We start from the raw sequence: 24,834 nt of genomic DNA, 5'->3' as shown, positions 1-24,834 counted from the left end.
TTAAATTCCAATATTAACCTTGACCTAAAACGCTTTCTTGATAGTTGCGACAGAACCCACAGGCACAATACCAGACACAAACATCTCTATGACATTCCCCGTGTCCGACTAAACCTTTACAAAAATTCAATGTATGTCAAAGGCCCTAAAATCTGGAACACCCTACCTGAAAATTCTAAAACTGCAGACACATTCATCACCTTCAAAACTACCATCAGAAAACATCTTATCTCCCTGATACACCCTGTTAACTAATTACACGAATACCACATGGTGATTAACACTTACACTCATTCACTCACCCATTTGACCATAAACTGAAATATCAATCTCAATCTCAAAATAATGAATCTTAACTAGTCATAAGTTGGTCTGTGATACTCCAATACTGAAACTATGTGTAGTGCCAAAACAAAAGCATTCATTCACATTGCTAAACTCACAAACTAGTATTTAGTCACTTAGCCATAATACCAACTTACCTCATAATTTTGTAATAATTTAAACTTAAGAATTAATTTAAGTCTGCCCGAAATGCCTAGCCATGCTAGGTGTTCTAGTGGTACACTCTGTAATTATTATTTCACTACATGTAAACCACACAATAACCAAATTCTGTAAACTCAGCATTGTAATCCTTATAGAGTCTGTGTTCGGCCGAGGTTAGGGGGAGGAGTGGCTGCTCAGGACTCCCTCATTGGATGCTGAACAGAAGGATAATAGTGAGAACATGGTGATTGCTGTGCCAATGGCGAGGGTTTCTCTAAGTTGAATTATAAGTGTATAACAATCAACAAAGGTTAGTCAGTGATTTGCATCTTTAGTGAACAAATAGGGACAGTCCCCTCGCCCCCCATCCCCCTCCCCACATTCCAGTCTAGGCCTTCTGCCTGCCTGACCAAGGCTGTTGCCTTTTAGTTCCCCACCAGTTTACTCTCACTACCGCCCTCTACTTCCCCACCCTCATCCCCCATGCATCCATGTTGTCCTTCACCCGTTATCCTACAGCTGACGTCCTCCCACGCCCACAATGTCAGCAATGTCACTAGAAGTGTCGGGTTCCCAGGAATCTCTGCGACAGAGCCAATGCCGTGGAATCCGTCCACGAGGCATCTGCCAGGTGTGTCACAGGGAATGTGCACTCAGTTCCTCAAATGGTAACATCAGTGCACACAATGAATGTCTAGGCTCCAGGAGGGATCCAAATGGGAATAACCAACATCCCCTCCCAACAGAGAGGGCTTGCAGCTACCCTGAATTCACCTCTACAGTGGACCTAAAATCTGCAGTCAAATTAACATCCACTAGGACGCTGTCACACATCCCCAAAGCAGCTCGCCCTCAAGCTGCTAGCAAATTCTCTGACCTCTAAAGAAAGTCAACGATGCCCCTGCAAACGGATCCTGGCACAACATACTGCTATTTGGAAATACCTGTCTGGCTGTACCACCAAGGAGGGATAAGTCACTAGCAACATCTGTTATTAGTTCAATAAATACATTTCGTAGAGATGACAACCTCGTCCGTCTCCCCTCTAGGGCGACGAACACCCGTCGGGCAAATGCCAACAACAGGACACCTGACAGCTCAAAAATCAGAGGCGAAAGTAGCAATAAAATAGTAGAGGGTAATGTTTATACCCAGCAAGGATACCATCGCTCTTAAGAACGTCATTACAGCACAAACCCTGAAGGAGGAACGTACACCCAGGGCTCCCAGTACCAACATTGACCTTCCTGATATTGCAGCAGGTGAAGAACATTTAACCCTGCAGGACGCTGATGTGTATGAGGCTGCTATGTCATTTCCAAAGGGCTCAGCAGGAGGTTTTACCGCTTTAGGGCCACAACGCTTAAAATAAATAGTCAATCCAGTACTTGGTGATGTTTCAGAGAGGTTTCTGTCTGAACTCACTAAATTTTCCAATGTGTGCCTGGCTGGCAGTGTCCCGGAAACAATTAGACCCCTTTTCTTTTGTGCCTGATTGTGTGCCCTCTGCAAAAAGGATGGAGAAATCAGACCCATTGCAGTGGGGAACACCCTTCAACGCCTAGTCGTCAAGGCTGCAGTAAGAATGGCGAGTCAAGAAGCTGCCACAATGTTGAAACCATCTCAGCTAGGTTTTGGTGTTCATCAAGGCCGTGAAGCAGTTGCCCACGCAGCACGAGTATACATCAACATGTCCGATGAAAAAACCTTGATCAAATTGGATTTTGCTAATGCTTTCAACTTAGTCAGAAGGGATGCTGCTCTCCAAGCAATTTCTAGACACTTCCCTTCCAAACTATTGTTTGGGGACCATGAAATTGATTCGTGTGAGGGTGCGCAACAGGGTCACCCAGGGACCCTCTAGTAACCTTTCTATTTTGTCTGGTCATCAAGGAGGTCATTGAAGCGCTCTTCAATGAGCTCAGTATCTGGTTCTTGGATGATGGTACCCTAGCTGGCACTAAAGAATCTCTCCTAGCGGACATCAGAAAAATTAAAGACGTGAGAGAGAGCCTGGGCCTATCTTTATACCTCACCAAATGTAAAAGAGTTTCAGCCAGTCGACAGATGATCCAGAGTATTAGTGCTGTTTTACCAGGAGCACGAGCCACTGATCCAGCCAACAGCACTCTGCTTGGTACTCCTTCTCGGACCTCAGGACGATGGAAGGCAGGATGAAAGACACTAATACACATGATGCCTTCTACCTACTCACCAGGTGCCTGTCCATCCCAAAACCTACCTACTTCCTGAGATGCTCCCCGGCCTTCAGCAGTCCAAAACTCAAGGAATATGACTACCTAATTAAAACCATGCTAGAGAGTGTATTGAATCTATCCCTTGAAGATGGACATTGGGTGCAAGTCTCACTTCCAGTCAAGCTTGGGGGGCTTGGGAGTACGCAAATCCTCCCAGATTGCCCTACCAGCTTTCCAGTCCTCTTCCATAGCATCAAACGAGTTAATAAAACAAATTCCTTCGGACATCCTCAGTGACTCAGCAGGAATACAGGACCCTAGCTACGCCAGTGTCATCCCAGAATGGGAGACTCGATGCTCCAGCACCAAAACCTATTGCAGAACTGGCCTACAAACAGTCAAATTGGGATTGTCCCATAGTAGAAAAGGTACTTGCCAACATGCTTAATAACATGCGATATAACATCAGACAGGGAGGCGGCCCATCTCCAAGCTGTAAGTGCACATCTCTCTTGTGACTTTCTCCAAACAGTTCCCATTTCGGCAATGGGAACACGCCTCGACCCTAAGACTCTCCTCTCCATATTGCAGTGGCTCTCTGCCTCGCTGCCCCAATTCACACAGAATATACGTGAATTTGCGGCGATGCACAAGCCGAGCAATATGGTCTACATGGTCTTAACTGCTCCAAAACCAAGGGTTGGCATGCAAGACACAATGAAGTCAACGGCATCATTAGGGGAAGCCTTGCTACAACTGGATGCCCAGCCGAGAGAGAGCCCCAATCACTAGTAGCCAACAACACCCACAACCCAGCAACCTGCTCTGATGGGGTCACCATCTATCCTTGGAAGAATGGCAATCTCTCAGCATGGAACTATACCTGCGTGTCGATGCTGGCTGACACATACATCCGTCACAGTGTTGGGCGACAGGGAGGAGCTACTGATCACAGGGAGGAGTACAAAAGTATCAGTTTTTCTCTTTGGGATCAGAGACCTTGGGTTTATGGAAAAAAAAAAAAACGCCACACGCTTCCTTAACGAACTGGGTTCCAGACTCCTAAACTCCACCAGGGACACGAGGGCGGCCACTTTCATGTTCCAGCACCTCAGTGTGGCCATCCTGAGGGTATATGCTTGCTGCATACTTGGCTCACGTCTGGCTTCGGAGGAACTGGAGGAGATTCATAATCTTTGATGCAATGCACCAATGAATTCAAGTTTATATATATATATATATATATATATATATATATATATATATATATAAAATATATATATATATATATATATATATATATATATATATATATATATATATATATATATATATATATATATATATATATATATATATATATATATATATATATATATATATATATATATATATATATATATATATATATATATATATATATATATATATATATATATATATATATATATATATATATATATATATATATATATATATATATATATATATATATATATATATATATATAAAACGGTCAAGTCCTGGAGAGTGAGTCTTCTATCAAATTATCCTTGCCAGAGATGTGTTTGAAATGTTGTAAGACTGCAGTCACAAGACCCAGTTCATAAGATGAGTGCTCTTGTTCTGTTTTGAGCTGAGGTTGGTTATGGAGTTGTGTTCACTTTATACCTGAACCACAAGCGGAGAGATTGACAAAAAAAACGTCGACGGGCTCAAGTTCAAGAATCAGAAGAAAAACAGCACCAACTCCCACCTTTTATGCATTTACCTGTAAGGAAAAATGTTCTGCATAATCTGCAGACAAAATCTGATTGGCGTATATTAATATTTTAACTTTAATAAAATTTCTTTGACAACTTGAGAAACAAACATAATTCTTTCTTAATCTAGTTAGAGAGGTTAAGAGAGCCAAGATATCCGTGAAGTTCTTTTAGAAATTCCTATAAACTCAATTCTCCCAAGAAACCTTTGAAGATATTTTTTATTTTAAATAACTTGAAAATTCTGTATGGTGAAAACTTCAGCAAACTTGGGCGCCACATTAGTGTTTCTTACTTCATAGCTCAGGAAAAGAATGACTTACCTAGATTTATGATAACTTATATGTCCTATATTACTCGAAGAGATGTTTTATACAGGACTGATGTTGGTTCCAAATATAGGAAACCACAACTAAATCGTTCTGGTAGGCCGCCGTGCTTGCAACCCTGTTGAGTCACTTGTTGCAATTAGTTTGGTAATTTCCTCATACAAAAAGGGGAGACAGTATACTGATAAAAACCTGGAATTACCAAGGCAAAAATCTTCTTGGCTTTATCAGTTAAAAGAACTTCATAGCACCCTTCATTACTATTAATTTTTAAGTTAGTCCTAATAGGCCTATTGCCTATTAAATCTTAAGTTAGTCCTAAGTTTGCTTAAGGTACTCTTCCGGTAAATGAGCTTAAAGAAACAATGTATCATGCTACGTCAAATCCAGTCCCATTACTAAATCTACCATTTGTAATATTATTATATGATTTGTACTACCTATTTTAAAGCTATGTATATACCTAATTAGGTTAGTATCTAATTACGTATGTATCTCATAATATGTCCAAATGTACTGCTACATAACCTATATCAATAGTCATGCTAGTGGCCTTCTTCGTAATTAATATGTTATAACATGTAAGCCGCACATTGTAATCTTTACAACGAAATATACATTCGAATTTGAATTTAAATTTGAATTCAGTGAGGTCAAATTTAGAAAAATACTTGGCCTTTTCCACAAAGTCCACTATGTAGTCCATACGAGGAATGGGGTATCTGATAATGTGACATAATTTACTTTGCCATAATCTGTAAACTTTCATACTCCACCATCAGGCATTTTTACTAGGATGCAAGGCGAGGCCCATAGACTTGAAGGCTCTTCCACCATCCCATGTTCGAGTAAAACGCTACCTCTTGTTGTAGTAGTCTCTGGTTTTCTGCACTATCTCTGTAGGGAGAGAGTTAATTTGTTTAGCAGAGCTCACGCCTCCGTCGTGGGAACCAAGGTAGTACATCTTTGGAACATCCAGAAATATGTCAGGATAGGTTTGCGGAAGATTGATGATATACGTCATTTGCGTTTTTGCAAGTCCTGACATATGACAGCGAGGATCCTGGAAGAAGCCTAGTTAGAAAACCTTTTTTGATCCTATGGAACTGGGTAACAAGAAATAGAGTTCGTCAACAGGGTCTGCAGGCGCAGAAGACAAGGTCATTATTGGGGCCTGGGGTGGTTCAAAGATTTTTTTTTAATTGTTAATGCGGTAGACTTTACCCTAGTTTGGTTTGTCTAGAAGTACTGTCACATAGTTAATTAAGGTGTGAGTTCTTCTGCATCACTTGCACAGGGTTAGTGAATATTGCCTTTAAAGTGTGAACCGGTACAGGTTCCTGGTTCTCCCTTATCACACGAACGAAATACAGCTGCCTTATCATGCCTCTGTTTCTTGTTGTCCTGGGCTGTGTGAAGGTTGTTCATAGCCAGGAGTTGTGCCAAGTGTAGTCTTGCTTTAGGATCGTAGGGAGTTTTCATGGTGTCTTCTACCAGGCCCGTGGCCTATTAGGCAAAGCTCTCGCTTCACAGGCTGAAGGGTCCGTGGTTCGATTCCAGACAAGGGTGGAAACATTAGGCGTATTTCCTTACACCTGTTGTCCCTGTTCACCCATCAGTTAAATAGGTACCTGAGTGTTAGTCGACTGGTGTGGGTCACATCCTGGGACTAATTTGCCCGAAATGTTCTGCATAACATGGAGCTTTCCTTTTAGTAGTATATCATTGAGGTCAGCAAGGCCTGTATACCTTGAACATGTACTTGTAGAAGTACAGATATTATTACTATAATAACCATCCATCCTTAAGCAGTTGTAGAAGACCTTTTACATTATGACCCAATAACTACTCAAACGGACTATGCACTGTAGATTCCTGCAGAGTTTCTCGTATGGGAAAAAGTAGCAGAGGCAACGATTCATCCTAATCTGTAGAAAAATGCATTCAATACACACGGATCATGTTTTCAAGGTCTGGTGGAACCTCTCATTAGCTAAGGAAAGTCTTAGATTAATTCCTAATCAATTTAATACTTCTCTGAAGTCCATAGCAGTAAAATTACTTGGGATATAAAACAGATGAGTTCTTTATTTTTATTGCCTTAGTATTAATACTAAGCCTTAGTATTAATACTAAGCGTATACACCGTCTTAGGATACCTTGTGTTTATTCAACAACAATGAACAGATATTGGTTACCTGACTTGGCCACTGGTAAAGATCCCATAGAGTCCATGATCATATCTGTGGATGGCTCTCTATCAACGGGTATGGGATACAATGGTGCAGGTTTGATGTAGTGTCCAGGGTTTTCCCACTTACTAACACTCACGGCAGAACTTGATGTAGCTCCAAACATCTCGTCTCAAACCTAGCCAAGAGAAATAATGGGATATCTTATAAATTGTTTTAGTGACACCCAACTGTCCGTCCAAGGATGAATTATAAGCTGCCCTCAAAAACTGAGGTTTAAACTGAGGTTTAAACAAGCCTATCAGATGTGAACATCTCCTTACTAGCAGGTTTGGTGAACAATATTTTTGAATATATATATTTAGCGGGGGGTACAGAGTTGTTTTCAGTGGTGGCCAACCGAAAAGCCAAAGCATAAGTCCCACAGTTGGTGTTCCGTGAACGTCGGTCCGTCACGCATGGAGACGGGATAATCTGGTTACGCTGCTGCCCAGGAATAAGAGGGCTTGATCATGGAGCTTTGTCTTGATTTACGAGGTCCTGACCAGCTGCCATAGTGATATTCATTTTTTACATTCAAAAACTAATGACTGCTGCTTATTTTTATTGGCTTTATAATATTACTGATGATGTATTCTAAAACAAGGATGATAACCTGTAAGTTTACTCTGAATACGTCCAAATTTGAAATTATACGGAAATACAGTTATAACAAGAATGTCTTTTTCTGGGACTATAGTAAGGTAAGGGTCGTGAGGAAACAGGACAAGTGTTCCCTGACGCGGGCCTTAGAGGCTTCCAACTTTTACCATTGATGGACTTCATTATAACTTTGCGTGACACTCATTTTAACCAGTGTAAATTTCAAATTGCCAGATCTGTTAAGCAAATTTTATCCCATCTACAAACCCTAATAAATGCTGATGTACCTTGATAGTGAGTGCAGTAAGCTGCCTAGATATGAAAATGTTGTGTTAATAGGAGATTTTAACTTTAGATCAATTGATTAGAATAATGTGACAGGAAATCTTGAGTCTAGTGACTTTCTTGATGCAGTTCAGGATTGCTTTTTAAAACAGTTTGTGACAGAACCAACTAGAGGAAACAATCTGCTTGGCTTGGTTCTTGCCAACAAAGATTCTTGAGGTTAATGATGAGCTTTGGGAAAGCCATCACAAATCACTTAGTTTTAATATATCATGGAATTACCAAGATAACTGCAATCAAGTCTATCCCTGACTTCTGCTTGGTCGACTTCATGGGACTGAGAAATTACTTTGGTGGGCTAAATTGGGATGACCTGACTATGGGTCAGGTAGGTGGTGTTGGTTCCCAATATGACGTTTTTTCAGAGCTTAATGCTAGCTACCCAGACAACTTTTGTTCGGAGTTGGGAAATTAGATCTATCAAAAATGATCCCAAATAGATTAACAATAGCTTAAAACATCTCATTGATCAAAAGAGACGCACATATAGGCCTATCAAATGAGGGGATGGGAAGTTAAGAAATCAATATACTCAGTTAAAGAGAGAAATATAAAAAAGGAATAAGAAAAAAAAGTGATTATGAGGCTAAAGTTTCAAGGGATTCAAAGACTAACCCAAAAGGGTTCTTTCAGGTATACAGAAGTAAGATTAGGGACAAGATAGGCCCACTTAAGAGTAACTCAGGTCAGATCACTGACAGTGATAAGGAAACGCTTGAACGTTTCAACTCTTACTTCCTCTCAGTTTTTACTCAGGAAGATACTAGCGAAATTCCAGAAATAATAAATTATGTATAACAGGACGATAATAAACTATGCATGACTGGGGTAGCTAGTGACATGGTCCTCAGACAAATAGAGAAATTAAGTCCCAGGCCCTGATTAACTGTTTCCAAGGGTTTTAAAGGAATGTAAAGAGGAACTTAGCATACCTTTGGCTAATCTTTTCAGTACATCACTACAAACTGGCATAGTGCCAGACAAGTGGAAAATGGCAAGTGTAATGTCTATTTACAAGGCAGGTGACAAGTCTTTAGCTTCGTACTATAGAACAATAAAACTTACTGCATAGTGGGAAAATTTATGGAATCATTAATTACCGAGGCAAAAGTTAACCATCTTGATGGTTCATTCATTAATGAATCTCAGCACGGTTTTACAAAAGGGCGTTTGTGTCTTACGAATTTACTAACTCTTCTCACTATGGTATTTGAGGAGGTAGTTTATGGTATTGAATATCATATTGTGCATATGGACCATACCCCCGGCCGGGATTGAACCCGCGGTCATAGAGTCTCAAAACTCCAGCCCGTCGCGCTAACCACTAGACCAGCTAGCCACAATAAGATTCATCCAACTAGGTATATTTCTACACCATAGGAAGGTTAGCACAGGCACCTCTGTGACCACAAATGCAAGTTTTTACAGACGAATCTCCAGCTAGCGTGGCCGTGACGAACTGTAGCTCAAGTCCCTTCACTGCCGTCAACATGACTTAAGAAATCGTAATGACACGATTGCAAATAAACCATACCCCCGGCCGGGATTGAACCCGCGGTCATAGAGTCTCAAAACTCCAGCCCGTCGCGCTAACCACTAGACCAGCTAGCCACAATAAGATTCATCCAACTAGGTATATTTCTACACCATAGGAAGGTTAGCACAGGCACCTCTGTGACCACAAATGCAAGTTTTTACAGACGAATCTCCAGCTAGCGTGGCCGTGACGAACTCTAGCTCAAGTCCCTTCACTGCCGTCAACATGACTTAAGAAATCGTAATGACACGATTGCAAATAAACCATACCCCCGGCCGGGATTGAACCCGCGGTCATAGAGTCTCAAAACTCCAGCCCGTCGCGCTAACCACTAGACCAGCTAGCCACAATACGATTCATCCAACTAGGTATATTTCTACACCATAGGAAGGTTAGCACAGGCACCTTTGTGACCACAAATGCAAGTTTTTACAGACGAATCTCCAGCTAGCGTGGCCGTGACGAACTCTAGCTCAAGTCCCTTCACTGCCGTCAACATGACTTAAGAAATCGTAATGACACGATTGCAAATAAACCATACCCCCGGCCGGGATTGAACCCGCGGTCATAGAGTCTCAAAACTCCAGCCCGTCGCGCTAACCACTAGACCAGCTAGCCACAATAAGATTCATCCAACTAGGTATATTTCTACACCATAGGAAGGTTAGCACAGGCACCTCTGTGACCACAAATGCAAGTTTTTACAGACGAATCTCCAGCTAGCGTGGCCGTGACGAACTGTAGCTCAAGTCCCTTCACTGCCGTCAACATGACTTAAGAAATCGTAATGACACGATTGCAAATAAACCATACCCCCGGCCGGGATTGAACCCGCGGTCATAGAGTCTCAAAACTCCAGCCCGTCGCGCTAACCACTAGACCAGCTAGCCACAATAAGATTCATCCAACTAGGTATATTTCTACACCATAGGAAGGTTAGCACAGGCACCTCTGTGACCACAAATGCAAGTTTTTACAGACGAATCTCCAGCTAGCGTGGCCGTGACGAACTCTAGCTCAAGTCCCTTCACTGCCGTCAACATGACTTAAGAAATCGTAATGACACGATTGCAAATAAACCATACCCCCGGCCGGGATTGAACCCGCGGTCATAGAGTCTCAAAACTCCAGCCCGTCGCGCTAACCACTAGACCAGCTAGCCACAATAAGATTCATCCAACTAGGTATATTTCTACACCATAGGAAGGTTAGCACAGGCACCTCTGTGACCACAAATGCAAGTTTTTACAGACGAATCTCCAGCTAGCGTGGCCGTGACGAACTCTAGCTCAAGTCCCTTCACTGCCGTCAACATGACTTAAGAAATCGTAATGACACGATTGCAAATAAACCATACCCCCGGCCGGGATTGAACCCGCGGTCATAGAGTCTCAAAACTCCAGCCCGTCGCGCTAACCACTAGACCAGCTAGCCACAATAAGATTCATCCAACTAGGTATATTTCTACACCATAGGAAGGTTAGCACAGGCACCTCTGTGACCACAAATGCAAGTTTTTACAGACGAATCTCCAGCTAGCGTGGCCGTGACGAACTCTAGCTCAAGTCCCTTCACTGCCGTCAACATGACTTAAGAAATCGTAATGACACGATTGCAAATAAACCATACCCCCGGCCGGGATTGAACCCGCGGTCATAGAGTCTCAAAACTCCAGCCCGTCGCGCTAACCACTAGACCAGCTAGCCACAATAAGATTCATCCAACTAGGTATATTTCTACACCATAGGAAGGTTAGCACAGGCACCTCTGTGACCACAAATGCAAGTTTTTACAGACGAATCTCCAGCTAGCGTGGCCGTGACGAACTCTAGCTCAAGTCCCTTCACTGCCGTCAACATGACTTAAGAAATCGTAATGACACGATTGCAAATAAACCATACCCCCGGCCGGTATTGAACCCGCGGTCATAGAGTCTCAAAACTCCAGCCCGTCGCGCTAACCACTAGACCAGCTAGCCACAATAAGATTCATCCAACTAGGTATATTTCTACACCATAGGAAGGTTAGCACAGGCACCTCTGTGACCACAAATGCAAGTTTTTACAGACGAATCTCCAGCTAGCGTGGCCGTGACGAACTCTAGCTCAAGTCCCTTCACTGCCGTCAACATGACTTAAGAAATCGTAATGACACGATTGCAAATAAACCATACCCCCGGCCGGGATTGAACCCGCGGTCATAGAGTCTCAAAACTCCAGCCCGTCGCGCTAACCACTAGACCAGCTAGCCACATTAAGATTCATCCAACTAGGTATATTTCTACACCATAGGAAGGTTAGCACAGGCACCTCTGTGACCACAAATGTAAGTTTTTACAGACGAATCTCCAGCTAGCGTGGCCGTGACGAACTCTAGCTCAAGTCCCTTCACTGCCGTCAACATGACTTAAGAAATCGTAATGACACGATTGCAAATAAACCATACCCCCGGCCGGGATTGAACCCGCGGTCATAGAGTCTCAAAACTCCAGCCCGTCGCGCTAACCACTAGACCAGCTAGCCACAATAAGATTCATCCAACTAGGTATATTTCTACACCATAGGAAGGTTAGCACAGGCACCTCTGTGACCACAAATGCAAGTTTTTACAGACGAATCTCCAGCTAGCGTGGCCGTGACGAACTGTAGCTCAAGTCCCTTCACTGCCGTCAACATGACTTAAGAAATCGTAATGACACGATTGCAAATAAACCATACCCCCGGCCGGGATTGAACCCGCGGTCATAGAGTCTCAAAACTCCAGCCCGTCGCGCTAACCACTAGACCAGCTAGCCACAATAAGATTCATCCAACTAGGTATATTTCTACACCATAGGAAGGTTAGCACAGGCACCTCTGTGACCACAAATGCAAGTTTTTACAGACGAATCTCCAGCTAGCGTGGCCGTGACGAACTCTAGCTCAAGTCCCTTCACTGCCGTCAACATGACTTGAGCTAGAGTTCGTCACGGCCACGCTAGCTGGAGATTCGTCTGTAAAAACTTGCATTTGTGGTCACAGAGGTGCCTGTGCTAACCTTCCTATGGTGTAGAAATATACCTAGTTGGATGAATCTTATTGTGGCTAGCTGGTCTAGTGGTTAGCGCGACGGGCTGGAGTTTTGAGATTCTATGACCGCGGGTTCAATCCCGGCCGGGGGTATGGTTTATTTGCAATCGTGTCATTACGATTTCTTAAGTCATGTTGACGGCAGTGAAGGGACTTGAGCTAGAGTTCGTCACGGCCACGCTAGCTGGAGATTCGTCTGTAAAAACTTGCATTTGTGGTCACAGAGGTGCCTGTGCTAACCTTCCTATGGTGTAGAAATATACCTAGTTGGATGAATCTTATTGTGGCTAGCTGGTCTAGTGGTTAGCGCGACGGGCTGGAGTTTCGAGACTCTATGACCGCGGGTTCAATCCCGGCCGGGGGTATGGTTTATTTGCAATCGTGTCATTACGATTTCTTAAGTCAAGTTGTGCATATGGACTTCAGTAAGGCTTTTGATAGAGTCCCATATCAGAGACTATTGAGGAAAATTAAGACACACGGAATAGGAGGAGAAAGTTTTTCCTAGATAGAGGCATGGCTGACAGATAGGCAGCAGAGAGTTTGCATAAATGGGGAAAAATCAGAGTGGGGAAGCATTACGACCTGTATTCGACAGGGGTCAGTGTTGGGCCCCTTGATGTTCGCAATCTACATAAATGTCATAGATGAGGCAATAAATAGCCACATAAGCAGGTTTGCCGATGACTCCAAAATAGGTCAACGATTTCGTTCTGACGAGGACATTAGAGCACCCCCGGAAGATTTAAATAGAGTGATACAGTGGTCGGAGAAGTGGCAGATGCAGTTTAATGTAGACAAATGCAAAGTTCTAAACATTCGACAGACAAAGAACCATGTCACATATAAACTAAATAATGTAGATCTTAATATTACTGTTTACGAAAAGGATTTGGGAGTTCTGGTTAGCAGTAATCTAAAACTAAGGCAACAGTACATAAATGTTCGCAATATAGCTAACAGAATCCTTGGCTTCATATCAAGAAGCATAAATAATAAAAGTCCTCAGGTTGTTCTTCAAGTCTATATATCCTTGGTTAGGCCTCATTTAGATTATTCTGCTCAGTTCTGGTCACCGTATTACAGAATGGATATAAATGCTCTGGAAAACGTACAAAGGAGGATGACAAAGCTGATCCCATGTATCAGAAATCTTCCCTATGAGGATAGACTGAGGCCCTGAATCTACACTCTCTAGAAAGGCGTAGAATTAGAGGGGATATGATTGAGGTGTATAAATGGAAAACAGGAATAAATAAAGGGAATGTAAATAGCGTGCTAAAAATATCTAACCTAGACAGGATTCGCAGAAATGTTTTCAAATTGGAAAAAATCAGATTCAGGAAGGATATAGGAAAGCACTGGTTTGGTAATAGAGTTGTGGAAGAGTTGAACAAACTCCTGAGTACCGTCATAGAAGGTAAAACCTTGTGTCGTTTTAAAAATGGGTTAGATAAATACATGAGTGGTTGTGGGTGGGTGTGAGGTGGACCTGACTAGCTTGTGCTACTAGGTCAGATGCTATGCTCCTTCCTTAAGTGAACGTGACCTGACCTGTATAGGTTAGGCTTAAGCCGGTAGAAAAATTGGGCCTGCCTCACATGGGCCAGTAGCCCTGCTGCAGTGTTCCTTCTTTCTTGTGTTGCTATGTGTTAATTTTGAGCTGCATGGGTGCCAGTTTGCTCTTTTTTTGCCAATTTTATCAAATTCACTTTTTCAAAAAATCCCCCCCAAAATTTTTTCATATAGGACTATAGAGAATTTTAAAAAGAATGTTAATGTGAAAAGATAACTGAAAGGAAAAATATAAAAATCCGGGGATAATTATTATTATTATTATAATAAAAAAGAAGCGCTAAGCCACAAGGGCTATACAGCGCTGCAGGGTAGGGAAGGAAGCGAGGGTATTGGATGGCAGAAGGGAGGAGGGATGATCAGTAGGTTACAGAAAACAGCGGGGCAGGGGATAGCGCGGGGGTAGAGGGTAGCAAGAGATTGAAGTAGAAAGGGCTGAAGGTATCAGAATTTGTGAAGTAAGTCGGTTGTTGTGAAAAAGTCAATGAGAGAGTCTGGATGAAAGGTGGGTCCATCAGCGAGAAAGGAAGGTAGAGAGAGAGCAGCAGAGCGAAGACGATGACGGAGGTAAATTCTGCATGCTCGTTGATAAAGTGGGCAGTCCAACAGAATGTGGCTGACTGATAATGGAACTTGGCAATTCTCACAGAGAGGAGCAGGGCGCCTCTCCATGAGATATCCATGAGTAAGACGAGTATGGCCAATGTGAAGATGGGAGAGAGTGTAGTCTCCCAACCTCGACACTGGTGATAAGAAGACGGCCAGTAACCTATACTCGGTTTAATAGATTGAAGTTTGTTGCCGAGCATAGTAGACCAACGTTGTTGTCAACGGGTGTGAAGTTGGGAAGATATTGCAGCAAAATAGTCCGTAATTGGAATACCTCTACATGAAACTGGTAGGTCATGTACTGCTGACCGCGCAGCAGTGTCTGCCTGTTCATTGCCCTGTACGTCAACATGACCAGGGACCCAACAAAAAACAATACCTTTATGCTTGGTAAAGATGCGGCGTAGCCAAAGTTGGATACAGAGGACTAAGGGGTGAGGTGTATCAAATTTCTGTATAGCCTGTAAAGCACTAAGGGAGTCTGAGACAACTACAAATGATGACACAGGCATAGATGCAATACGGATAAGTGCTGTAAGGATGGCATACAATTCAGCAGTAAAAATACTAGCCGAAGATAGTAAATGCCCTTGTACGACGCTGTCCGGAAACACTGCTGCGAATCCTACGCCATCAGAAGACTTAGAGCCATCTTTGTACACAGCAATGGCATGAGAATGAGAGTGAAAGTGGTCAAGAAAAAGAGAGCGGGAAGCGACCGTAGACAGTTGGGCTTTCGAGCAAGGGAGAGAGAAAGAACAGACTCGAACAGCCGGAACTTCCCAGGGGGGTAGGGAAAAGTGAGATGCTACATGTACATAGGAAGGTGGTAATTGAAGAGACGACAAGAGCGAATGAAGGCAAAGAGAGAAGGGACGGAGTAAACAGGGGCGGCGAACAAATAAAGAATGTCTACTAATATCAGTGACCATTCTATAAATGGAAGGATTGTGGAGATCATGAGAGCGTACATAGTAGCGAAGGCAATGGGCATCAAGGCGATCGGATAAGGATGGCACGTTCACTTCTGCATCGAGGCTCTCGACAGGGGAAGAGCGAAAAGCACCAAGGCATAAACGTAATCCTTGGTGATGAATGGGGTTAAGGCTAGAGAGAGTAGCAGGAGATGCCGCTGAATAGATCTGGTCACCATAATCAAGTTTCGATAAGATAAGGGTGGAATGTAGGCGAAGGAGGGTTCGACGATCAGCTCCCCATGAAAGATAAGCAAGGGTTTTAAGAAGGTTCAGCCGGCTTTGACAAGTTGCCTTCAGAGAGGTAATGTGAGGTTTCCAGGATAACCTACGATCAAAGAGGAGGCCCAGAAACTTGACTGTATCACGTTCAGGGATACGGGAGCCATAGAGGTACAAAGGGTGATCGGAGATGACAGAGCGTCTAGTGAAAGTAATTTGGTGGGTTTTAGTGCTGGAAAATTTAAACCCACGTGTTGTGGCCCAATTGGAAACACGGTCGACTGCATGCTGGAGAGAAACTGTAATAAGGTGACAGTCAGCGCCTGCACAGGCAATAGCGAAGTCATCAACATAGAGTGATGACCAAATATTTGATGGAAGACTAGAGGCCAAATCATTAATAGCAAGGAGAAAAAGTGTTGTGCTCAGAACACATCCCTGGGGGACACCTTCAGCTTGGATAAAGTCCGGGGAGAGCACATTATTAACCCGAACACGGAAATGCCTGTCAGTTAAAAAGTTCTTAAGGAAGGATGGTAGATTGCCTCGAAGGCCTAAGGAGTGGGCTTGGGCTAAAATATTATACCTCCAAGTTGTGTCATATGCCTTCTCAAGGTCAAAAAATATGGCAATAACTGAGTGGTTATTCGCAAAGGCATTACGAACATATGTATCCAAGCGTAGTAAGGGGTCTATGGTAGAACGTCCCTTACGAAAGCCATATTGACGAGTGGAGAGACTGTCTATTTACTAGGCGTTCCATCACTTTGCAAACTGCACTGTTAAGAGCAATGGGACGATAGTGGGAGGTTTCATGTCCCGTAGTGCCTGGTTTGCGGAAAGGGAGAACATTGGCGGATTTCCACAGCTGTGACCAAATAAGATTGTAAAGGCGTAATAGGACTGCAAGGGCTGACTGATGTAAATGTTGTAGCATACGAATATGAATGTCGTCGGGCCCAGCTGCCGATGATCGGCAAGCTGAGAGTGTTGCCTCCAGTTCTTGAAGTGTAAAAGGCACATTATACTGTTCTTCTCTGAGAGAAGAAAAGTCCAAGGGTGCTAACTCTCTGGCAGACTTTGAGGAAAGAAATGAGGGGCATAGATGGAGTCCCTGAGAAATACAGACCAGATGATTGCCAATTTCATTGGCAACATCTAGTGGGTTTGCTATATCAACACCGGCAACCCGCAGAACAGGAGCCGGGTCAGGAGAATATTTACCACTCAGTTTTCGTACTTTTTTCCAGACTGCACTCATAGAGGAAGCAGAGGTGATGGTGGAGACATAATCTCGCCAGCAAGTGCGTTTAGCGTCACGGATGACACGGCGAGCGATCGCACGCTTCTGCTTAAAATCAAGAAGTCTCTCTGTGGTTCTATTGTACCGGTACCTGCTCCATGCAGCGCGTTTCAAACGTACTGCACGAGCACAAGCAGGAGACCACCAAGGCACGCATTTCTGAGAATGCCTGCCCGAAGTTTGGGGGTATAGAATGAGAAGCTGTGGTTAAAACGGAGGACGAGAAGAGGTGTAAAAGCTCATCGATGGAGGACGAAGAAGGAACCTCTCTAAAAACAGTTAGGTGTGAGTAAAGGTTCCAATTTGCCTGATCAAATTGCCAGCGTGGGATGCGAAGAGGTGGTGAATATGAAGGGGAAGTAAGAATGATTGGGAAATGATCGCTGTCATGTAAGTCCAGAAGAACAGACCAAGTGAAGTCTAATGCGGCGGAGGAAGAGCAGACTGAGAGATCGATGCAAGAGAGAGTGTGAGTCCGAGGATCAAAATGGGTGTGAGTACCTGTATTTAAAACATGGAGGGGGTGGGTGGCAAGAAAAGCCTCTAACTGAATGCCACGGGAATCACAGTGAGGCTCCCCCAGAGGAAATGGTGGGCATTAAAATCACCAAGTAACAGAATCGGTGGTGGTAATGACGAAACAAGAAAGGCAATATCCGGAATAGATAATGCCCGAGAAGGAGAGAGATATAAAGAACAGAGCGTATACCACCTATGCAAGTGGATACGGGCTGCTGTGTAATGCAGCGAAGTACGAACAAATAGCTGATGGTACGGAATATCAGTGCGTAGAAGAAGGGCACTTTCATTAAAGGTCCCATCAGGAAAAGGATCTGAAGAATACAATAAATTATAGCCTGAGATGGGAGAGATAACAGCAGAGTGTAATTTTGGTTCCTGTAAGCAAACACCAACAGGGGAAAACTGGGAGAGTAACATCTGAAGCTCACCCCGATTACCCCTGAGGCCGCGTATATTCCACTGTAAATAGGCCATGATTGGCAATGATAAAGATACCTGAAATCCACAGGTAAGGGTTCCTATGGACTAGAGGGGTTAGAAAAGTCCACATGCGGAGGCAGTGGAAAACGTTCAAGCAGTGAAGGAACCGTGCATTGTGAAGAAAGGTGTTGTGCAGATGGAGTAGAGGAGAGAGAAGGAGCGGAGGGTGGATCAGTGTCCATTGATGGTTTGGTCTCTGCAATATATTCAGAGATTGCTTCAAGTGTTTCAGAATTCAGAGACGTCGTATGGGAGACAATATTGGAAATGGTAGGGGGAGGATGAGTAAATATTGGAACTGTAATGGACTGTACCAAGGTAGGGGGGGGGGCGAAAGGGTGGAGGGAACTGGAGAAGCGTGGAAGGGGACAGAAGAGGCAGAAACCTGGGAGGTGGCAGAAGAGGAAGAAACTTGGGAGGGAACAGGGGAGGAAGGTACAGTACGAGGAGGAGGGTGAACCTCTACACTTGTAACAGAGCCAGTGAGAGGGGGAGAACCAGGTACAGAGACAGGGAAGGGAAAATGAGGAGGTGGAAGATGGGTAGGAGGTGTTAACGGACCTTTTTTTGACTTTTGAGAAGTAGAGGGACGATTGGGAGGAGGTGTCATACGAGATCTCGTCGCTACTGAGGCTTGTGACAGAGAACACGAAGAAGCAAGATCAGACTGAGACGTTGAAGTAGGGACGTCTGAGCCGAGGACAGCAAAAGAATTAGCTACAGGAGTGACTATGGGAGAGGTAACCACAGAGGTGGGTGCAGAAGATGGCATACCAGAAGTGGGGGGACGTTTTGAAACACGGAAATAAGAAACACGAGGTAGTCACCCTTGGAGGCGGAGATGAGAAACTGCCATGGCATAAGGGAGACCTTCTGCCTCTTTGAGGTAACGGATTTCCCGCTCGTTTAAGTAGACTAGACAACGGCGAGAGTACGAAGGGTGAGCCTCATGACAATTAAGGCAAGAGGGAGGTCGATTGCAAGACGTATTAGAATGGTCATCGGCACCACAGACTGGGCATTCGGCGATAGATCTGCAATATTTCGCTGGATGGCCAAATCGCCAGCAATTTCTACACTGTTGCGGTGTAGGGATCACCTTTTGAACTTGTAACCGATGTCCTGCTACATAAACTGAGGATGGGAGTTCACGGCTGTCAAAAGTTAAACGAGCCACATTGCTAGGGTATCGTCTCCGCCCGCGGGCAGGAAGAACGTAAGTGTCTACCTTGAGGATTGGGAGATCTTGGAGTTCCAGCTGTTCAAGAATGTCAGTGCCACATGTCTGGAAATTTTGTTGAACTATGGTATGGGGCAGAATGACGGTACCACTACAAGAATTGAGGGAATGATGCTTTTCAATAGTTACAGGAACAGTATCGATTTGGGAAAGACGAGAAAGCTCATGAGCCTGGGTAGCATTCTGTACGGTGACGATGCGCATACCGCTCTTAAGAGCATGAAAAGAAATATCTTTACCAACATGCCGTAGGAGTGCCTTGCCAATACTGTGGTCAGAAAGATAGGCAGTAGAGGAAGTCGGTCGTAAAGTGAAGAATATAGTCCATTGTGCAGTCTGAAACTGAGCGTGGAAAGGTAGTGAAGGACGTGTCGATCTTTTCTGAGAAGAACGAGAAGGTGGAGAAGTATCATCAGCAGGTAATTGTCGTTGTCGTTTAGGCGTGGGACCAGAGTTGGTCCGACGTGGAATGGGCCGGCGATTCGAAAATTGCCGCACCGTAGAGGGAGAGGCCGGAAGCATAGTCAGAGGAGAGCGAAGGTCAGATAAATCCAAGGAGTCAGTCGAGGCCTCAGTACCTGAAGCGGGTGAGGAAACAGCACCGGCAAGAGGTACAGAGGCATGAGGAGTGTCCGAAGAGTGGTCCAAAGATGAGGCGGGGTCAGAACGGGGTGCGGTATCAAGAAGGGGCCCGGGGGTAGCAGGTTCATGGACTAGGGCTGCCATGGTTAGGTTACTTCTTTCTTTTTGTTTTTAAGAAAAAAAAAAGAAAGAAGAAAAGAAAATAAAAATAAAAAAAAGAATAAAAAAAGGGGGGACTGGGGAGGGATAGTTCCTAGGAGAAATGAAAGGGCCAGAAATCTCCCTCCGCGCCCAAGAGGACCTCAGCACCGCAAGTAGCGCAGATGCAGCATGGAACCCATGCCATACCCTACCCATCATGCCAGTAAACCGGCAATCCGGGATAGCAACCTCACATCTGCCGAGCTACCTCGGTGGACAAAAGAGAGGGTGGCCGGAAATCCGCCACAAAGCATACCTCCTTCGGCCACCACCCCCGGAATCCGAAAGGTGGCTTCCAGAGATACACCCGTCGCCCGAGAGACACCCAAAGCCACCCTCCGGGATACCGGAGAGGGATCAGGACATCCCCAGGCAATCCAGATTCCATGGCAAACTACGCCACCGCCAAGAACCTCAACGGAATGGGATGGACCCCGGTACCCTTTCTCCTACCTAGGAACTAGCGTGCCTGTGAAAAAAAAAAAAAAAAAAAAAAAGGCCAAAAAGGAAGGGCAAAAGGGAGGGGTGGGGAGGAGGAGGAGGAGGAAAGGAAAAAGGGAAGGATGGGATAGGGAACAGGGGATTGGGGGGTAATTAGATTCGGTCTGAGGAAGTAGACTGACAGGTCTAATTCCTCAGACCAAGAGCCTCTTCACCACGCCAAGGAGCCCCCCTTGAAGAGGACTCCGGGGATTAAAGGCGTTTTGATATTTAAAGAGGAGAGGTTTTCCTACTTTTCGGCACATCCTGTACCAATATTTTCCTTTATTTTGTCACGAATTTTCATCTATTGCTCCAGAACGCCTTATTCTATTGGCTTCAAGATTTGAATGCGTGTTTAATGAATTTTGGATAAGATTCATGGGACTATTTCCGTGCATGGTGCCCTGTGCATGGTGCCCTGTGCATGGTGCCCAGTGCATGGTGCCCTCTGCATGGTGCCTCTGCATGGTACCCTGTGCATAGTGCTACATAAGCCATTTTTATTTTTTTTATTCCATGTGATTACTCGAGAAAATCTTTTGTGATCAGACATTTTGCCACATTTAACTTCGAAATTGTATGGTAATATTTTACCTTACTGCTTTATTTTTCCCTTGATGCTAGTGAGGAACTACTCGTCGCTTGGTTGATAGTGTCCTCAGTTCACACACTGAGAGTCCAGGATCAATACCCAGCACGGCTAAAACGTTGGGTATGTTTCCTTACTCCTGCTGCTTCAGTTCACCAAGCAGTAAGTAGGTACCTGAGTGTAAGTCGCCTGTTGTGGGTCACATCCTGAGGTAAAAGATTAACCTAAGTTGCCAGAAATGCCTTGCATGACCTGGGACTTTCTTTATAGTATACCAGTGATGTCAGTTGGATCTGTTATAGTTGTAACTTGTACTTGTAGAAATAACGATTATTATCTTGCCCTTGTCTATATAAAATTTGAAAACCTCTCATTTGACAAGTGATATATGAATTTTTTTTTTTATTTAAAATACAGTATACATTATACGTGTAAGCAAACATGTCACTAAACCAATCAACATGTAACAACAAAATTAAAGTACAACATACGTATACACAATCAAAAAAGAAAAAGAAACTTCACACAAGTGTACCAACAACATATCCAGAGAATCTACTTCAGCACATTTAAACATCTTATGCCAAGTTTTATATACAAAACAATTCTTAAAGGTAAAAACCTCACCACATACCATTAAAACCTATACATCCACCCCCCACCAAAGGTACATTTATAAAGTCGTACATATGTGCTCTGGAAGTAAAAGGTACCCCCCCCCATCAAATACCTACAAAACATTGACATACTATAAGAGCGTAGGATACTACTTACTCTAAGTAACAATTATGAAAACTTTGCCTAGCATACAAGGATAATATACTCTATATCTCAACACGGGAGCAATCCACCCAAGACTTCATACACTATATACCCTATAGCAGTATTAATACATAATATACACCGCTACTTGAACTCATATACATACCTGATCCAACAAAGTCATCTAAAATTGTGTATTTACACAAAATCAATATACATTTTTATGTTACCTTACATATACTCTTACATGTGACTTTAAACATTAAAATAGCAAAGGGAAACCAACAGCGTGTACTTAAAATATATAACACTACCCTACACATACAGTGTCACACGACATGTACTATATAATCTCAACCAGGCCGCTGAAACATTATATGTTAGGCCTTATGTGCCAAAATACAATCTCGCATAATATAAAACTGTACCACGTTACTCATTACAGCTAGTTAAACTTCGAACCTTCAGATATACAGAAATTGTGTCTTACAGAATGCATCCTTCAAGAAGGGAAACCCCGGACTTTGTATCACAGCATATTCGATACAGTCATATGGCATACCTTAGTAACACCACGTAGTACGTGCTTTCTATAACATCTTTGAAGGCACTCTTACAATAACGAACAGTCATTCTCACACACACAAAAACTTTAAGATTCTACCCTTTCATTCACCTTGTATACACACAATGTAGTGCTCCAATACATTACGTACATGTACTATCCAAAATCTTCACAACATAAAGGGAACACATGTGTAAAAACACCACCCACACCACACTCACTACTCAGGATAAGCATAAATGTATCAGTGCAAATCCAGTCACACACTCTAAAAGCCATCCACACATCTCCGCTCAAGAAACTAGCCCGTCGCTACCCCTTTACACTTAAATCCAGTAAATCCTTTAACTTAAAACTCCGGTATCCCTCAGTAAACACTGTCTCCCACCTTCCCCCATAAAGATCCCTATTGCGACACTTAGTTCTATAAATGGTGGCCGCTAACACCTTTATTCTTTCATCCACACCCACCTCCCTCATAGCCCAAGACGTATAAATAGAATCAGTGACCACATACGCAACCGCATTCACCACCATCTGACTCATCCCACCTATATCTAAACTTAACATCCTTAACACCTGTAACCCTTCCCCACCCACTAACCTAACTACCCTACCTAACCATACCCTCACAGCTTCTAAACAATTACAAAAATACACCGCATGAAAAATAGTCTCCGAACATCCACACGCCTTGCACTCCCCACCCTCCCTTAGTCTCCTATTATATAACACAACACCAGACGGCAAGATTCCATGTAGAAACCTAAACATTACCTCCCTTACACCTGGTTTAATACTCAATTGCCGTAAACATTTCCAGATATTCCCCCACGCATACATGGGGTATGCCCCCTCAACTGCCGCCACCACAGACCCACCCCCCACCCTCTCAAGAATCCTCAATTTAAGGCGCTTCGGATCCCTCACCGTCATTAAAACCCTCAACATGGCCTCACCAATCATTAAATCCTTACCCCCCACCATCGTTGCATATCCATACGCAGTTTCTCTAGCCCCCCTCTCCTCGCCCCCACCTCCCTCAAATACCCGCGTTTTAGATACACACTCATCATACTCTTTTCTAAAGGTATAAGCCCCAGCCCCCCGTGGCTAACGGGAAGCATCACCACCAGTCACAACCCGATCCCCATATAAATCGGAAAATCCCATGCTGCAACCGTTGCACCTCTCGCCGCCTCAGTGGGTATATTGCCACCACGTGCCATATCTTGCTATACAACAGGACGTTCGTCACAATGACACTCTGATGCAACGTTAGCTGCGCCGTCCTCAAACCACCCAATCTTTTCAATACCCCGTCCACGGTGCGCATCGAATTTACCTCTTGTGCGACCTTATCATTCTTAGCGTACACTATCCCACAAATCAATAGCTGATCCACCACACTCCACCCGCGCCCTACAGTCCCACCTCTATTTACGTTATTGCCTAGGTCCATATACTTAGTCTTTGCCACATTAATTTCCATCCCAGTAGCCTCGCCAAACACATCTACCACCTTTCCTACCTTGCGTAAATCCTTCTCATCACTCACCAATACAGTTGTGTCATCCACGTAACCCACAATACCGACCCTCTCGTTCATTACTAACCCCTCCACTTGCGATACTCCACCTAACTGCCCTATAAAAGGGATCCTGGAGACACGCAAACAATATTTGCGATAGAGGGCAACCCTGTCGCAAACCCCTTCCCATCTGAATGTTAACACCTAGCCTTCCATTAACCTGCACTCTCATAGATGCTCCCTGATACAATGTTTTCGCCCAAGTTATAATTTCCTTCCCGAATCCCTGCCAACGCATGAACCTCCATAACGCATCCCTCTCCACACTATCGTAAGCAGCTCGCCAATCCAATGCCAACACACCCCCACCCCCCAACTCCCCCCTCTGTTCTATGAAACTTCTAAGAACTCCATGCCCTTCATACATTGTCCTACCCGGTACCCCATATTGTCCTCTGTCAATTACGTTACCTATCACCTTTTTAATTCTATTCCCTAATATCCGTGCAAATAACTTATAATCGCCACACATAAGCAATATAGCTCGGTAATCCTCTACCGTAGTCTGTCCACCTTTCGGAACTAATACCACGACAGCAGTCCTTTGCTGCTCACCCATTTCCACATCATCCT

At 43.9% G+C, this 24,834-nt stretch overlaps 1 protein-coding gene across 1 annotated transcript in view; it reads left to right on the top strand.

Moving 5' to 3' along the window:
- Positions 1–648: 648 nt before the first annotated feature.
- LOC138851464 (cytochrome P450 4c3-like) overlaps positions 649–24,834 on the top strand; it is a 96,458-nt gene continuing 72,272 nt past the window's right edge. Inside the window, exon 1 of the mRNA XM_070080616.1 lies at positions 649–799. The gene's annotated coding sequence lies outside the window, so the exon portion shown is untranslated. The remainder of the gene's footprint in view (positions 800–24,834) is intronic.

The sequence above is a fragment of the Cherax quadricarinatus genome, unplaced genomic scaffold (genome assembly GCF_038502225.1).
Source record: "Cherax quadricarinatus isolate ZL_2023a unplaced genomic scaffold, ASM3850222v1 Contig684, whole genome shotgun sequence".
NCBI lineage: Eukaryota > Metazoa > Arthropoda > Malacostraca > Decapoda > Parastacidae > Cherax > Cherax quadricarinatus.
The sequence above is the reverse complement of the archived record's forward strand: the minus strand, read 5'-3'. Positions and strand labels throughout refer to the sequence as shown.